The following is a 16,256-nucleotide window of genomic DNA, read 5'->3' as shown; positions in this document are numbered from 1 at the left end:
TAATTTAGGTCTTTTAGGGTCCACAAGTCTAACAAAAGTTAGACAACTCCAAACCCTCAAATATCTCAAATTTGGCTTATGCCCTTTCCATAACTCAAAAGGTGTAACTTTTGTTTTTTTATGTGGCACTCTATTCATAACATAACATGCAGTTAAAATTGCTTCTCCCCACAAATTTGAAGGAGCACCTGCTTCAATTAGCATAGCATTTGTTAAATCAGTTAAAGTTCTATTTTTCCTTTCTGCTACACCATTAGATGCAGGTGAATATGGTGGAGTAATTTCATGGATTATTCCCAAAGACTGAGCAAACGAGTTGAATCCAAAAGATTCATACTCCCGGCCTCTATTATTTCTATATCTTTTAATCTTTTTACCGAATTGATTTTCAACTTCAAGAAAGAATTCTTTAAATTTTTCAAAAGCATCACTTTTATTTTTCAACAAGTATACATAAGTGTATTTTGAAAAATCATCAATAAAAGTGATAAAATATCTATTTCCACTACGTATTAAAATTCCTTCAAATTCACATAAATCAGTGTGAATTAATTCTAACAATTCAGTATTTCTCACCACACTTTTATGAGGTCTTTTAGTTGTTTTTGCTTGATTGCAAACTTCACATTTCTCAAACTTATTTGTTAGTCTGGGAATTAATCCTAAACTACTCATGACTCCCACATATCGGCTATTAATATGACACAGATGAGCATGCCAAAAATTTATAGAAGACAACATGTAAATAGAAACATGTGCTTTCTTATTCTCAACATTTAATTTAAACATTCCATCACAGGCATACCATTTCCCCACAAATATGCTTTTTTTAGTAATTACATATTGGTCAGATTCAATAGTCTGCTTGAAATCAGCTTTGTTGAGTAAATAACTCGACATCAAATTTTTCCTCATGGACGGTGTGTACAACACATCTTTTAAAACAAGTACACGTCCAGAGGTAAAATTCAGCTCAATATCCCCACACCCGAGCACCTTGGTTAAACTTGAGTCACCAAGCATAACAGTTCTCTCCTCATTAAAATGAGTGAAATCTTTGAACCAATCTTTATCATAGCAGACATGCCTATTGGTACCAGAGTCTACCCACCACCCTTCCACAGATTGAACCATAAAAATATCTGTGATCATAGCCACAAATGGTTCCTCAGTAACATTAGCCTGTGGTTGAGACTGTTGTTTCTGAAATTTGCAAGTTCGAGCAATATGCCCACTTTTGCCACACACAAAACATGTCACGTTTGTCAAATCTTGTGAAGGGGGTTCTTGGTTCCATTTCTTTTGCCTCGGATAATTTTTATTTTGTGGCCTTCCAGTATTTTTTCAGATTTTCTTAACTAGCTTCAAGTGACTATTTTTATGAAATCGACCTTTAGGTAAAGTATTTTCAGAAGTTAAATTTACCTTAGCAGTGGAATGCTCTTGTGTCATAAGCGCATATTGTCCTCGCGCTTTCTCCTCTACCTGAATCCGTGTGATTAGAGTCTCCAAGGACATCTATTTTTGCTTGTGACGCATTGACTTCTGGAACTCCCTCCAAGATGATGGAAGTTTGTCAACAATACCTGCTACAACAAGATTGTCTCCAATTTTGATGCATTCGGATCTAACTTCAGCCACTAGCATCTGAAAATCTTGAACTTGCTCTACCACTGATTTTCCATCTATCATCTGATAGCAGAAAAAATGGCTTGCAGCATATTTTTTAGCGCCTGCCTCTTCAGTGTTATATTTGTTCTGCAAGGCTTTCTAAATTTTCTTGGCAGCGGTGTAAGTAGTATCATAATAATCATAAAATTGATCTGAAAGACAATTCAAAAGATAGTATCGACATTTATACTCATCTGTGTTGTATTTCTCGATTTTTTCAAAATGAGCAGCATACTCCTCGTCAGTCATCTCTTCAGTGGGGACTTTGCTCGAATTTTTCTCTGTTAGGATATAGGCCACCTTGAGGAGACTGAGGTAGAAAAGCACCTTGCCTTTCCATCTCTTGAAATGGGCTCTCTTGAACCGGAAGGGCTTATTGAGATCGCCGGTATTCTCGTTGGGCTTCTCCAGTACTGGCTCCATGAACTTTTGCTAATTGAATCTCCTTAAAACTGTTGGTGATAATTACAAATAAAACACCAGAAAATACAAATAATAAAAATTACAATAACTATTGCGAGGGCAGAGGCACGGGAAATTCGCTCTCTTTAAGGAGATTCAAGCCCTCTGCGGTTAGACAAAGCCTCACACCGGTGCAGTAGAAAAAAAAACTTGACTTGTCCCCCCCAGGATACAACAGCCCAACTAAGTCGTACGGTTCACCAATACTGCACAATTGGTTGAACCCAAAGCTTTATCACATACACCTTTTTTTATTTGCCTGATAATCTTACACAAAACATAATAAAGCAACAAAACTTTTTCTCGTGTGTCCCAAGATAAGAGATTAGCTCAATTTATAGAAGATGAAACTTGGTGCACAAGTTTCTTGGAGGATCCTTCTTGGAAGTTGCTTGGAGGCTCCTTAGAAGATGCTTGGAGGATAGGTATGAAGACTTTACTCTTGGAAGACTTGAAGGAGACTTGACTTGGCAAAGACTTAGAGGATAAGAATAGGAAAGGAAATTGGTAGGCAACTTCCTTGGAAGACTTGGAGACTTGTAGAGAAAGACAATGAAAACTTAGAGGGAAAGAAAAAAAAATCAAACCTATAACACATTATAATATTAAAATATCTGCTAACATTTTCTTTTTGGGTTTTGGGTATTTTGTTGTATTTAGTGTTTTGTTTTGTTTTGCTTTGGTTGGTTTCTCGTCAACCTCTGGTCTTGTAGTAGAACATGAATGGGTTTTTCTTTTCAATGCCAACCAAGTTGGGATTGGTTTACATTGCTATGATGCTTGTTGCTATTGCTTTTTCTTTATTGATGTTTTGTCTGAGTGTTTGCTTGAACATTTCATCTTTATCAATAAAACTTTCTTTTGCTAATAAAAATGAATTGCTTGAGTTTGAAATCTTGCTTCAGAATAACTATTGGGTTCTTGGAAAGATTGTGGAGGAATTGATTGAGTTTACAATCCTACTTCATGATAATCCTCAAGTGCTTCAAACGATTGTGGAGGAATTGTTTAATTACTTTCAAATCTTACTTCAAAATAATTGTCAAGCACTAGAAAAGATTGTCAAGGAATTTGATGTTGGGAAGTATATTGAAAAGATGAGCAAATAATAATACCAACCCATGAACAAATTCAAACTAGAAATACTCTTTCTAAAAACAAACAATAAAAAAAACTCCATTTTATTACTCAAGCATAAACTGAATAGCCCAAGACTTACAACCTTATTTATTAGAATTGCTTAAGTTTGAAATTCAACATCAAAATCATAGTTGAGTTCTTGAAAAGATTGCAGAAGTAAGAGTTGCTCAAATTCAAAAATTCTAATGCAAAATAACAGTTGGAGTGCTTAAAAAGGTTGTGGAGGAGTTGGTAGTGTTTGAAATCTTGGTTTTAAAGCATAATTGTAGCATTTTCTAACAACAAATTTACTTTCGTTCAAAAAAAAAAAAAAACATAATACTTCTCGTTTTTATATCACAACAATATTATATGGTTGATATTGTTCCAATATCGGAACTTTGAAGTGTTACAAGAATTTTGAGTGTGAATGGATGGTGACTCCTTTGATATTAATCTCCAATCTCTGTTCGACAATTCTCAAGATTAGAAAGGTCATGCCCCTTTTTTCATCACCGGTGGACCCCTCCAAATATGAGCTGGCTAGGAAGATACGCATTTAAAATACAATAATGATACATCCCTCTAAAATTAAAATTTTAATTGAGCTTTAGTGAGGTAGAAAGCAAAAAAAAAAAAAAAAACAAACAAGGCCAAAACATTATATCAGATGGGCTCCACATACACATTAGAGTTATTAGAACTCATAAATTAGAGTTCTAAAACATTTTTGCTTAAAATATTTATTTTAAAAAAAGAATTTGATCAAAATCTATTTATGATAAAAGTTCAATGCATTAAGAATAAGTATAAAAAAAAAATTCTTACAAAATCAAACATATATTACTATCACTAAAATATTAAACTTAAAAATAATATAATTTTTTTTATCTAAGGCCTCGTTTGGGAACATGCTAATATAGTAACTTTTTGGCTATTTAGCTAAAATATGAGCTAAAAAAAACTAGTATGTTTGGAATGACTTTTTGGCTTTTTACGAAAAGATGTGCAAAAAGTAGAGAGAAAAAAAAATCTTTGATTTTTTGGTATGGGATGTTGCTTTTTGATTTTTTTAGTAACTTTTTAGCTTTTTGACTAAACCGGTCACTTCCCAAACGAGGCCTAAATGTCAATTTTTAATAAAATTAGTATTTTTTGAATCCTCTCATGAAGATCTATCCAATAAGATATATGTTGACTATGAAATTCTTACCCCAAAAAAAAAAAAAAAATTATTTCTTTCGAAATTGATATAAACATTAACACGTTACTCTAGTAATGTTGTCTAAGGAAGAAAAAAAAAAAGATATTTTATTTTGTCATTTCTCAATTATGCGCTCCCTCTTTAAGGGATTTATGAAGAAAAATAAATTGAATTGCTATTTTCACCAAATAAAGATCTAACAATTTTTTTTTATTAAATTTCCCTTTAAAAGAACGTTTAAAAAAATATTAAATAATTAAGATACATTTTAAGAGTGAGTCATTACACAATTGAATCTACACCGTCCAACAAACCTGAACTATATTTTCTATGTCCATATATGTTATAATACAAACAAATGTGTTAGGTTCAATTGGTGTGAAATTTCTATCATTCTTAAATCATCATTTGGATCACGATTTGGAACTATTATACCATGAAAAGTTATATAGTTTTTCAATTTATACTGAAATCAATCATAGAACTGGATATAATTCTTTTATATAAATGTGAAACTTACAAAAAGATAAAATCTAATTCATGTAAAATGATTAGTTTAATTCTGTAATTGGTTTTTATATTCGTAGAATTTATTATTTTCAAATTATATATTTTAAATTTTATATTTTGATAGTGGTGGTAATGGTATGATGGTGACGGTGACGGTGACAATGACAATGGCGATAATTGTAATGGTAGTGGTGGTGGTGGTGGCATGGTAATGGTGGTGATAGCAATTGTGATGGTGGTAGTGGCATTGTGATGGTTGTATTGGTGGTGGTGAGTTTATAATAGTATATATCTGTACTTATGTTTAGTATTTATAAATTCAGTCAGAATTAAGTAAATTTCATATGACTTAAAATTTTTATAAGTTTTAACCTATATTTTAAAAGGCACTTAAATTTTTAAGTGATATCAATTATGATTATCAAACAGATCTAACAGATTACCACTTAATACATTTAATTTTAAGTATGAGTCATATTATTAAGGGGCATTTATATACGAATCTTAATTTATGAACTCATACTCCATTAAGTCCTAAATAAGATTTTTTGGACCTTCAAGTTTCATTAAATTTTTAATAGTCGGAATTACTCTTCAAACAATGATTATTTACAAAGAACATGATAATTTGACATTTATTTTAATTTTCAAAACTTTAAAGTATCAACTTTCAAATTGAAAAAACTATAAAAAAAAATTATGGGCAAAAAAAAAAATATTTGTTTTTGAAAAAATTGAATTATTTTTTGTGCAAACTTAAAAATTTTGTATCTATACATGATGATAGAACATTGATGTGCAAAACTGGAAAAAAATAAAAAAACTTTAAAAATAAAAAAATTGATAATGTTCTCAGTTTTAAAATTAGAAAAAACTGTTAATATTCTCGGTTTTATTGAATAGTTGAATCAAAACAATAAGTAGAAGGGCAAAAACGTTTTATCTCATGCTTTGTTTTTTTAATCAGTTAGTAAAACAATTATCTGAAATATTACTATGCAAAATTGATAATATTATCAATTTTACTAAATAGGACTTATTGATTCAAAGAATCTTAAACATGACCTAAGTTACCATAATATTTGTAAATAGGACTTTTAGATAATTAACTCTATTTGGGAAGAAAAAAGTCAAGCCTTTTTGACTAAAATAGCTATAAAAAATAAAATAGGCTTTTTAGCTCAATAAGACAAAACATCACGTCCAATCCATAATCATTACATTCTTTTTCCTACAAAAAGCCAAAAAAGCTAAAAGCTCTTCACAAACGAAATTTTTTAACCCCGGGCTAAAATAACTAAAAAAACCAAAAAGTCAAGCCACTTCCCAAACAATTTTCATCAGCATTTACTGTTGTCACTTTAACATAGGCTATGGGAAAACTACTGCGTACCAGTTACTGTTGTGACTTTAAAGGTGACGTATTAGCTCATGCAAGATTGGTAGGGGTGTAATTTTGGCCCGGCCCATGTTGGGCCTTGCGGGCTCTTGCTAAAAATCAAGGCAGGCCAGGTCGGCCCATGGGCCAGAAAACTAGGCCCAGGCCTGGGCCCAGAGGTATTCGGGCTTTGGGCGGGCCAGTGGGCCTGGCCTCGGGCTGAGCCCCTAGGCTTGGGCTTTGGGCGGGCCTAAACAATATTTTAAATTTTTTTTTTTATTTTTTCTAGCAACATTTTATTATTTTACATTAAAAATAACATTTTATTAACGGGCTGGGCCTACCTGGGGTCGCCCCCGGGTCATGGGCCAAAATTACAACCCTAACGATTGGTTTTGCTTAGGTCTTTTTTTACAAACCAACATGCTTTTGATATTCATTTCCTGATGGTTTATTGATCCACTATCAATCAACAACATTTCTATATTACAATTTTTTAATATTTTAGTATAGTAGTTGTAATCTCTAAAGAATACGGTAAATTACAAATTTACTTTTTAAAATTTACTTAATACACAAATTGTCTCTTGTGATTTGACAAATTACAAATACTCATTATTAATTGAAATAAAATTTTAATATCATTAAAATTTGCTAATTGAATTGATGATTTATTAATAAAAGAAGTCACTCATCTTTATTTATTTATTTTTTTCTAAAAAAAGAAAAAAAAAAAAGTGGCATGTATCTCTTATATAAATAAAATGGATTGATGTTACTTATAATGTGAAACAGTTAGACATCATCTCAGTATACATTGTAAAATACTGATGAAATACAATACAAAATTAATAACATATTTTATAAATGATCTCTAATTGCTTCACATTAATAAAAGAAAGTTGAATTATGGTTGATGATTTTCTAAGAAAATTGAATTATATGAGGTCTATGGTCCAAAAATTTTAGAAAAGAATAAAAAAAATGACTTGTTAGATTTGTTTACATTTTTCATTATGAAATACTATGTTCACAATATAAGAAATGGGATAGATTCGTCTCTAGTCTGATTGGAGAGTGTTGTTGGCATTGATTCGGGCCTATTTTGATGATTAAAACTGTTCAATGTGTACATCTTGTTTTTTTTTTTTTTTTTTTGATCGGCAAAGAAAATCTTTATTGATGAAAGTATGCGAAAAAGATACAGGACATCAATAAAGAGGAGCTTGGAGCTAACAGGAGCTCCAAGCGCCAGTTGGTGAGAAACCAACAGCAAAACAAAACAGAAACAAAAAAGAAGGAAAACAGACTAACAAACTTCCACTACTAGAAAATTGACTTTTTGCGTCTATTTTTTTGCGACCGTCTATTTAACCGTAGCAAAAAATATGATAACATTTTTCAAGGTTTTTATTTTCCCTATTTTCTTTTATTTATATTTGCCGTAGTCTGGCACTGGCTCGCTCAAACTCTTCTCTTGACATCGTTCTCTTTCTCTCGCTCGCCCATCGTCGTCTGAAGAACAACGGTATGAATCTCTCTCTCTCTCTCTCTCTCTCTCTCGATTTGTCAATATCTCTTGATCTCTCTCGCATACTTTCTGTATATACATTTGCTAGGGTTTGGATCGATGCATTCATCTGCCCTTCGCGATTTCTGTTCTTCAATTTATGTTCTTTGCGATTTCTTCTTATGATCGACGCCTTCAATATTATTTGGAATTCTGTTCTTTGCAATTTATGTTTTTCACGATTTCATGTCATTTAGTTTCAATTTCTAGCATAGAATCGCATTCTACTTGGTGTATTGATGGATACACAGCCTTTACCTATTCTACGTCCTTTTGCGTAGGAAATTTTGGTATATTTATTAAATTGTTAAGCTTCAGAATTTCATTATTTCATTTGATTACTCAAACAATTCCTCTTTCTGATCAATTGCATATATTCTTCAGTATGCAGAGTACACTGGCTGCTATTATTCTGGAGATGATAAGAGTACTGCCCTAACTGGTAGAAAGGAAATGGTATTTATGGCAAACCTCTGTGCATTTCAGTTTTGGCAACGTGTTTACAAGGTAAAGTAGTTTGTTACACTTGAATTTCTGGAAGATTGTCTTTCTCAATGGAATTCGAAAATTTATTCGTTTGTCTACTTCTTAAAGGATAAGCTCCGTCTTGATCAGCTGAAACAACTTTTACACTTTGATGAGATGAAAGCTGCACTAGTGTTGGCCCCTGAAGAAGAATGGTGTTCTTTCCACAATCTCGTTCAGCCATCACTAAACCATGTCGCAGAAATATGTATGGGTTTAACAATCTCATGTATATGCAACCATGATTTGAGTTTTATCTCACGGTGAGTGTGTTTTTCTGCAGATGAAGATATACTAAATTCAATTCACCGCTTTCGACCCAAATTTTTGGCTACAGCTGATGGTCTACCATTGTATTATGAGCCTTACGAGTTTCAACATACATGTCTTCTCACATGTCAGAAAAATGGAAATACGGACACTATGGCTGCAGATGATGAGCACTCTGAGCTTCCGAATGAAAAAAGGAAATGTAATTCTGTGCCACATTCGTTCCTTCGAGTTACTTTCTGTCACATGAGGTGGCTGAAAATTTGGCAACTATAATCAAAGAGGTATTGCAATTTTTTTGCCATGTAAAAACCATTCTTGATATTGAATTGATATTATTCACCCAAAAAAGATATGGTATTGATCTTTCTACTTGCTCATCATGTTCGATAGGTAAGAGTTCAATGTACAGAACACATATCTGGCAACAAATATGAATACGTTAATGGTGATGGTCCTCCTGCCCCTTGGGAACCTTCTCTATGTAAATTTTTTGTCAAAGGGCTGTGCAACAGGGGCAACCAATGCTCATTTTCTCATTCACTTCAAGCAAAAAGATCTGTCTGCAAGTTCTTCCTTTCTCTCAAGGTATTTACTTGTCTGGCTTTGAGCTTCTTTGAAGTTTTGTGCTGTGCAATTTCTGTTGTTTCTAACATGGTTGATAGAATCTTACGAATCGAGTTTCAAGCAAAATGATTCGATTCATACAGTTGAATCTTAAATTGAGTCTAATGGAGAGAGTTCAACAAAAACTCAAGATTGAGCTCAAGCATGCCCAACTGTGAGTAACTAGCAGTTACCAATTTTTTAAGTTTTATCAGTTTCTCTTTGTATTTGCTACAATTTCTCTATTCAATTGAGAAAACTCGCTTGTAATCAAAAGAATATTAGGAATTCTTCAGTAAACAAAAGAATATTCAATTTCTCTACCTAGTGGATAGCCATTCTGAATTTTCAAGTATTGTCCATGTGCTGGCTTGCGTGGTTGGCAATTTGAATTTTTTTGACATATTTCTTGTGCAGCTATTGAATGTTTATGCACCCAAGTTTGAGACTGGTGGAACATTTTGGCCAGTAGTACATAGTCCAGCTTTTGTGTTTCTCTACCAGTTCTCACTCTTATATTCAATGACTATTGCCGGAAACGTTTTCTACCCATATTCCAAGCTTATTCTGCTGAGGTATGTTTACAAAGAACACCAATTGTCTTTTCATCCTTTTGATTTTTATTGTTCAATTGATGTCTAACTGATATCAAAGACATTTTGTATATATTACTTACATCTAAGAACAATGAATGAATTTGTTAATTGATATGCATAACTCTGCAGAATCTACTCTGATACAGAGGTCAAAACAATTAGTACAAAATATGCATTGAAAATGGCAACTATTCCTGATTTAAATATGGACTGTGAAGCCATCATGGACAAGTAAGAAAAAACTGATAACCTAGAAAAGGATAATAAAATTGATCCATGTAATAAATTTCTAACAATAAGGCCATCTACTCCGGTAAGTTTTGGGAGCCTGAAATTTGGTCCGTTAGGTAACATTTATACAATTCACGACTTTGACCTTTTTTTTTCTTCTTCTTCTTAATCTTATTTTATTCTTTCTTTCTTTCTTTCTTTCAGTTTGAATAGTTTTGAATTTGGTTGATCATATCTTTGCACAGGGTTACCTTATACTATTTATATTATGACCAATCATTTTTCAAAATCTAATACTAATATATTGACTTGGTTTTTGAGCTATGTGTTTCACTTTTAGTAGATTCTCATGTACCTGTTTTGAGTCATATTAGTGATTCTGTGAGCATCGCCAACTAGTGAAGCCTTTTGCAGGAGCTATCTACAGAACTTTTTCAGATTTGCAGGGCAAAGTGATTTTCAAATAATTCATTTCAAATCTGAGTCTCTCTTTATTGGAACTCCCATGATCTCAAAGGTGCACTATTTTCTCTTCTTTCTTCACTTCTCTTTAATGGGTATTTGATAGTTTTTGTGCTGTTGTTTTGGATACTGTGAGTTTCTGTGTTGTTGTTGTATAAAAAAATCCTAGATGTCCAATTGGAACTGAGATTGAAGAATCTACTGTAATTTATAGGTTTTTGATGACGGGTTGTGGAAATTTTGAATTTTTGATTTGGGTATCATATTGTCTCTGTTCTGGTTTTCTAATAGATTTACTCCTGCAGACTAGCATCTTATAGATTGTGGATCACCCTTTATTTTATTTTCAGAATTTTAATAGTTGGGATTTCACACTTTGAAGAACGGCTCTGTCTCTCTGAATTTATATTGTGTTTAACTACATAGCATTTTATACTATGAAGGCACCTGGTTGAATTTGATATATGTTTTTGCAGATTTTGTTGAGGGAATAGTTGATATGATCGAGCGGGTGATGTTGGGAGCCAAAGATTAAGTTGCTCTTTTTTTTTTTTTTTTGAAGACTTGAATTTTTTAGTACAGTGTATTTAAGGATGGTTAATGGATAATGTCTATTATAAATTTAATTAATTTGTTAATTTTGTTATTTTTCATTAACAAAAAATTGTTTGGTGTTTGTAATTGATTTTTTTGTTGTAGCAAATCCGTATATGATTTTTTTTTAAGAAGTAATTATTTGCGACAGTAAAACAATGGTCGCTAAAAGTGTTTTTTATTTTTTTATTTTTTTTGCGATGGCAAAATAGCTGTCGCAAAAAGTAGTTTAGGTGGTCGCAAATAATTTGCGACCGTTGCTTTGCCGTCGCAAAAAGTATTTGCCACCCCCACATTTGCGTCCCCCATTTGCGGTCGCATAGGCCGTCGCAAAAAGTCTTTTGCGACAGTATTTTTATTATTTGCGACGGCTTGTGGCGGTCGCAAAAAGTATTTTTTTTAGTAGTGTTCACCCAAGCTACATAGCAGGGTAGCACTACAGACTACAGCATCAGTATGAACTTCACCCAAACTTAAGGAACAAAACCACTGCTGCTACCAATCCGCTCGACTTAAAAATCTGGACAGCAACTTGTTGAGTATATCTTGTTGAGTATATCATTCTTGAAAAAAATTATTTTGATTAGATATCGATAGTTATTTGATTAGATTATATTTGTATCAATGGCATATGATTTTTAAAATAAATTGTTGAGAAAAATGTAATTTGATCAAATGGTTATCAATATCTTAATAACTTTATTTATTTATTTATTCATTTATTTTTGCAGGAATGATATATTTAACAAAATATACGCATTGAACGATTTGAATCATCAGAAATTATCTTCGATTAGTCATGTATTAAAATTAAATTAAAATTTCTTATCCACAATTCTTATTTTATACTAGTATACTAAATATTACAAATACTATATTAAAGTGCACAAATCCATCAGCAAATGACTTCTCAAACTTTAGAAATCATAGTGGTTTACACAAAAGACAGTAAAAAGGAAAGTCAAGATCACAGCAAAACGCAGCCGTTTAAAGTAACAGTAGTAGGCGCAACAGTATCCCGTACCCCCCTAAGATATGACTTAGGTAGGAATGATATAATTTAGGAATTCCGATCATTTTTACCACTAAACCTTAAGGAGGATTACGCTTTTGTACTATAACAATTGTGATTCCTATTTTCTTTGTAGATCAAAAAAATAAAATAAAATAACCCTCTATTAAAACAATGTGGTAATTGGATTTTATAACAAATTCAAGCTGGTTATAGCATTCTATACAAAAATATTATATAATAAAAAAACACAAAAATAAGCTAAAAAACAAGAGATGTATTGTAATCTCTACAGTAAATAGAGAATGAATTTAATTCACACTTTAATTTTTATACACATGTTTATTTATTTTCTTTTCGTCAAAAAAATATTATTATATATACTTTAGTGCAAATGCAAATAAAATATTTATTCAATATATTTCAAATTATGCCGTGAGAAAATTTTTCGTGAGTTTCTTATTTTCGGCGTGATGAGTTGCCGTTGGTCAGTTGAGAAAAAACAAATACATTATTTAAGCGAGAACAAGAGTTTTTCTGGTTATTTTAGTCACAAAAGACAAAATAGGCTATTTTAGTCACAACAAACAAAACATTACATCCAACCCATAATCATTACACTATTCTCTCACAAAAAAAAAAAAATTAAAAAGTCAAAAAGTCATTTCCAAACAAAACTTTTTAGGCCAAGTTAAAATAGTCAAAAAAATTAAAAAGCAAAAAAACCAACCCGCTTTCCAAATGGAGACATAAATGAGGTGTGTATAAAATGGTTCCTACACTTCTGACCTAAGGAAAAAAATTTATCAACAATGGTGGGCCCATTAAGGAAAAAACAATTGTTGTCGCGTGCGGAGCAGCAGGCCATGTCTCTTAGGTGGGAGGCATTTGTTTCTGTAGAAAAAGTGGCTGATAGTCTCATTTTGATTTTGTCCCTTTGACTCGTTGAGAAGTTTGATAGCAAAAGAAGATGGTGACCAGCAGGGTGGTTGAGTGAAAAGGTAACTCACAGATCGATTCTTGAGGGACGTGATTAGCGTTTTTGTAAACGGTTGAAGTTGATTGCGTATTTCGCTCGTAATTTTATCTTCTGTGTTAGCAATTGATACATTCTTTTCTTGTTTTAATAATAGATTTTTTTTATATTTATTTTAAAGTTGAGTTAAATCTGACCAGTAATTAATTATTCTAAAGTCAAAATTTATGGATATTATGATATGTTACAAAGTAATTTTTTTCTTGATAAAAAAATAAAAAACAAATAACAAAAAAATAAAAAGATGACGATGGTGGCTCTCTTTCCAAATTATGCTCAAATTTCTATACTACGATTTATCTTTCTAATTTCTATGACATATGTCCCCCATACAAACAAATGTGTTAGGTACAATTAAAATTTGTATTGTTTTTCAAATTAATTAGAATTAGAATCACGTTTTTGTTGACTATATAATAATGTGAATTATTATCGTAATTAATAAAAAATTATACATATGTGGTGATGGCACATTTGCGATAGAATCATCTGGAATGGTAGTGTGTTAAGTTTAATTGATTTTTGAATAAATTATATTGATAACTTTGAGATTTGTTTTTAGTATAAGTATCCCCTCACGTCCTAAAAATTGTTGTTACAATTTAATCTTTTCATTTAATCTTTTTAATATAAGTATCCCCTCATTTTCCCCCCTAAGTTGTTACAATTTAATCTTTTCATAAATCAACTGTTAAGTCAACTAAAAAAATAATAATAATATAAAAAGTTTATTTTTTTAAATGCCTATTTTACTCTTATTAAAAAATTTTAAAAAATTCATTAGATAAGTAAAGAAAATCTGAAAGGAATTATAAAAATTCATTCAATACATATATTATTATACTATTGAATATTTAGGTAATGCTATGGCATACTAGCTTTTGTAGTGTTCATTATCACAAATATTATAATTAGATCTTTTTCAATCATAACTAAAAAAAATAATTATAACTAAATACCACATAAGGTATAATCAAATACATTTTTAATCATAATCAAAATAAGGTTATAATCAATAGTTATAACTAATACAATAATTGGTCATAATCAAAGACTGCAATTGGAGCATATAAATTTTTCTTAAACAGTAAATTGTATGTCAATTTTATATATGCAAATAAGGATAAAATAGGAATTTCAAAAAATTAATTTCTAATATTAGTTTTTTTCATTAGTTGACTTAACAGTTGACAAACGAAATAACTAAATTGTAATCGAAGTTTAAACATTAGAGAGAGGGATGCAATTTTTAAAAGTGAGGAGGGTATTTATATTAAAGACAAATCTCAAAGAGTGTCACTGTAATTTACCTTGGATTTTAATACCATTTTTCAAATTGATTGTATGGCGTTAATCGTATTTGTTGACTATAATAATGTGAATTATTGTCTTAGTTAAGAAAATGTTATACACATGTCGCAATTGCATATTTGCAATTAAGAATCATCGAGAAGGGCTATGTGTTAGGTTCAATTGAATTTTTCTCTCCTTTTTAAACTGATTATATAGCGTTAATCATGTTGTTTGTGTACCATAATAATGTGGGTTGTCATCTTAATTTTTACAAAAAAATAAAAAATAAAAAAAATAAAAATTCTACATATATCGAAATTACTTATTTTCGTAGAAGAGATTTTGCAAGAATTATTGTAAGAGAAAATATTATTTTACCGTCTAAATTATTACACAGAAATTAATTTAACATCCAGATTTTGTATTATTTTAATTTGACTTTTCAAAATTTTTTTTTTAAATTTGATGAATTTATCCATCGCCGTTTGTTTTCGTCTATAATCAAATAGAACTGGTTGACATGTCGCCAAAGTTCATTTGTAATTTTATTTTACCCCCCAAACTATACTTTAAAAATTAATTAGTCTCCCAAATATTTTAAAAATATAAATTTAAATATTTAATTAATCACCTTGTTTGGTTCTAATTTTCTAAAAATTGGTTTTTTAATTTTTCATGTTTATTTTGTTTTCATTGAATTTTTTTAATAATTTAAATAATTTTTGTAGTTTTTAAATACACTTATAAAATAATTAAAAAGCATAATATTTGTCAAAAAATCTATAAGAAATTCACTAAATACAAATATATATATATATATATATATTCAGTACATTTTCATATTCATGTGTATTTATTCATTTTACAAATATTTTACTTTTTAGGTACATTTACATTAGGTGCATCTAAATAGTAAAAAGTTTCTTAAGAAATTAAAAATATTCACTAGAAACAATATATATATATATATATGAAAAAAAACTCAATTTTTAAAAAATTAAATTTAGAAAATCGGAACCAAACAATGTGAGATAAATTTTCATCTCAAAAATGAAAAAAAAATAAAAAAATTTAAATAAAAAAATTGATTATTAGTTCTGTTGAATATTTTTTAGACAGTAATTGAACTTTAAATTTTTTTTTTATTCACTCAATTTTGAAATTATTATTAGTCAATCAATTCTATAGAAATTTATTTAGGAAATAAACTAGTTACAATTACGCACATGCACACATAAAGTAGTCAAGAAATTTTCGACTCATTAATTTCTCTATGATCGATTCGAGATAATTTGATACTTAAAGAGATAATTCTAAATGAAGATTTCTATTATTTTTTTACAAAGATATTATTTAAAATTTATATTTTTTTAATTTGAGATAAAAAATTATTTATTAAATATTTAAATTTATTTTTTTAAAATATTTGGTGGGCTAATTGATTTTTAAGATATAGTTTGGGGTGTAAAATAAAATTTCATATGATGTTTGGTACCACGTCAGCAAGTTCTGTGTGATTGTAGAATGAAATAGACGACATGGTAAATTAATCAAATTTTAAAAAATTTAGCAGTCAAATTAAAATAATACAAAATCTGAGTACCAAATTAATTTTCACATAATAATTTAGGGACGAAATGATATTTTTTTCTTATTGCAAAGATTCTAAGTTAGGCACATCATTATGAATGATTTATAATGAGTATATAAAGATATA

The 16,256-nt window shown here is 30.2% G+C and overlaps 3 long non-coding RNA genes across 3 annotated transcripts; 2 read left to right on the top strand and 1 right to left on the bottom strand.

The window, feature by feature from the left end:
- Positions 1-740: 740 nt before the first annotated feature.
- Positions 741-2,436, bottom strand: LOC145820921 (uncharacterized). Its single transcript, XR_014362962.1, has 2 exons — positions 1,426-2,436; positions 741-1,182 (listed from the first exon to the last, which is right to left on the bottom strand). It is a non-coding gene; the product is annotated as an uncharacterized LOC145820921 (long non-coding RNA).
- A 5,879-nt stretch (positions 2,437-8,315) lies between these two features.
- Positions 8,316-8,913, top strand: LOC145820920 (uncharacterized). The gene is made up of 3 exons (XR_014362961.1): positions 8,316-8,421; positions 8,509-8,647; positions 8,723-8,913. It is a non-coding gene; the product is annotated as an uncharacterized LOC145820920 (long non-coding RNA).
- Positions 8,914-9,713: 800 nt separating this feature from the next.
- LOC145820919 (uncharacterized) lies at positions 9,714-11,341 on the top strand. Its single transcript, XR_014362960.1, has 3 exons — positions 9,714-9,890; positions 10,557-10,659; positions 11,081-11,341. It is a non-coding gene; the product is annotated as an uncharacterized LOC145820919 (long non-coding RNA).
- The last annotated feature ends 4,915 nt before the right edge of the window (positions 11,342-16,256 follow it).

Source organism: Camellia sinensis, chromosome 3, assembly GCF_055761805.1.
Source record: "Camellia sinensis isolate YWXY chromosome 3, ASM5576180v1, whole genome shotgun sequence".
NCBI lineage: Eukaryota > Viridiplantae > Streptophyta > Magnoliopsida > Ericales > Theaceae > Camellia > Camellia sinensis.
This window is presented reverse-complemented; position numbering and strand designations above follow the sequence as displayed.